We start from the raw sequence: 2,716 nt of genomic DNA, 5'->3' as shown, positions 1-2,716 counted from the left end.
GGATATGAACAGACACTTCTCAAAAGAAGACATTTATGCAGCCAACAAACATATAAAAATAAAAAGCTCATCATCACTGGTCATTAGAGAAATGCAAATCAAAACCACAATGAGATCATATCTCATGCCAGTTAGAATGGTGATCATTAAAAAGTCAAGAAACAACAGATGCTGGAGAGGATGTGAAGAAATAGGAACTATCGTACACTGTTGGTGGGAGTGTAAATTACTTCAACCATTGTAGAAGACAGTATGGCGATTCCTCAAGGATCTAGAACCAGAAATACCATTTGACCCAGCAATACCATTACTGGATATATACCCAAAGGATTATAAATCATTCTACTGTAAAGACACATGCACACATATGTTTATTGCAGCACTATTTACAATAGCAAAGACTTGGAACCAACCCAAATGCCCATCAATGTTAGACAGTATAGAGAAAATGTGGCACATTTTCACCATGGAATACTATGCAGCCATAAAAAAGAATGAGTTCCTATCCTTTGCAGGGACATGGATGAAGATGGAAACCATCATCCTCAACAAACTAACACAGAAACTGAAAATCAAACACCACATGTTCTCACTCACAAGTGGGAGTTGAACAGTGAGAACACATGAGCACAGGGAGGGGAACATCACACACTAGGGCCTATTGGGGGGTGGGAGGCAAGGGGAGGGAGAGCATTAGGACAAATACCTAATGCATGCAGGGCTTAAATCCTAGATGATGTGTTGATAGGTGTGGCAAACCACCATGGCACATGTATACCTATGTAACAAACCTGCAGGTTCAGCACATGTATCCCAGAACTTTAAAAAAAAAAAAAGTTGAAATGTTTAAATAGGCTTTATGTAAGAAAGTTGTGTCTCCTTTACCTAGATGTTTTATGGGAATAGAGATTATATGTAACTGGAGAATATTTCCTCTACCTAGTACTGTAAAGAGAAGGCATATAAATCCACCCTTTGAGCAATATTAATTGGACGCACTAAATGGGAACCAATAAGATTTTCAAGTCCAGAGAGGGTAGAGTAGAAGTTAGAAGGCTGCCAGGGACAAATTCTGTATTTGATAGCCCTTTGTAGAATGTTTATTGTAGCTTATAGCAAAAGCCTGTGAATACCTCCCAGCAGCAACTATCAGGACCCTGGACTAGAGAATTTCCACTTGAAGGGCATTTACTGCCTTGCTATGGGATGTTAACTGAAGTTACTCCTATGACTAAAGGACATAAAATGTTTGTTTTTGTTTGTTTGTCTGTTTTTGAGACAGGGTCTCACTCTGTCGACCAGGCTGGAGTCCAGTGGTGCAATCTTGGCTCACTGCAACCTCTGCCTCATGGGTTCAAGCAATCCTCCTGCCTCAGCCTCCTGACTAGCTGGGACTACAGGCATGCGCCACCACGCCCGGCCAATTTTTGTATTTTTGGTAGAGATGAGATTTTGCCATGTTGGCCAGGCTGGTCTCAAATTCCTGGGCTTAAGTGATCCACCTGCCTTGGCCTCCTAAAGTGTTGGGATTACAGGAGTGAGCCACCACAAATGGTTTTGAAAGCTAAAATCCTCATGTTGTCTGGGGTGATGTCAAGAGAAACATTCTAATGGGGACAGTAGTACCCAAAAGAGTCCCATAATAAAATAGAAGTGGTTTATATAGGATCAGTCTACCTGGGAAGTGCAAGGAGGAGACATTCATGTGCAGGGAGCCTCTTTCCCCCTAGGAATAACTCTGGAACTGTGTGAGGAACTGCTGGATTCTACAGTGTCCAATAAATAGCTCTCACTTGCCTTACAAACAGCTGCTTGGTTTGTGAATGGCAGTACCAAGGTTAATTGATCACACCCTGTTTGGAAGGCTGCTACTCTGTCTGATTAAAGAAGAGTCAAGAAAACCTTTTGTGATGGTTAATATTCACTGTCAATGTGATTGGATTGAAGGATGCAAGGTATTGTTCCTGGGTGTGTCTGTGATGGTGTTGCCAAAGATTAACATTTCAGTCAGTGGACTGAGAGAGGCAGACCCACCCTCAATGTGGGTGGGCACCATCCAGTCAGCTGCCAGCAGGGCTAGAATAAAGCAGGGAGAAGGTGGGAGAAGCCGACTTGCTGAGTCTTCCGGCCATCTTTCTTCCATGCTGGATGCTTCCTGTCCTCGAACATCAGGCTCCAAATTCTTCAGCTTTTGGACTCTTGAACTTACACCAATGGTTTGTCAGGGGCTCTTGGGCCTTTGGCCACAGACTGAAGGCTGCACTGTTGGCTTCTCTACTTTTGAGGTTTTGGAACTTGAACTGATCGACTGCTGGCTTCTTTGTCTCTCAACTTGCAGAGGGCCTATTGTGGGACTTCATCTTGTGATCGTGTAAGTCAATTCTCCTTAATAAACTCCCTTTTATACATACATATATCCTGTTAAATATGTTAGTTAAATCCTGTTAGTTCTGTCCCTCTAAAGAACCTGGCTAATACACCTTTCTTCTTCTGAGCTACTTATAGTTTATAACAATTGAGTAAAATATACTTTTGTGAGAAAAATTTACCTTTCTTTCTACCTGAATTCTCTAAAATTTGGGAACTATTTGTGAGTATTATTTTATGGCAATAAAGTTATTTACATGAATTCAGTAAGAATATGTTTTCTTTTATACGAGGACACACTGGAGAAACTGGTTATTTTGCCAAGGCTTTGACTGAAATGGCATATTTT

The sequence above is a fragment of the Mandrillus leucophaeus genome, unplaced genomic scaffold (assembly GCF_000951045.1).
Source record: "Mandrillus leucophaeus isolate KB7577 unplaced genomic scaffold, Mleu.le_1.0 Scaffold368, whole genome shotgun sequence".
NCBI classification, from domain to species: Eukaryota; Metazoa; Chordata; class Mammalia; order Primates; family Cercopithecidae; genus Mandrillus; species Mandrillus leucophaeus.
The sequence above is the reverse complement of the archived record's forward strand: the minus strand, read 5'-3'. Positions refer to the sequence as shown.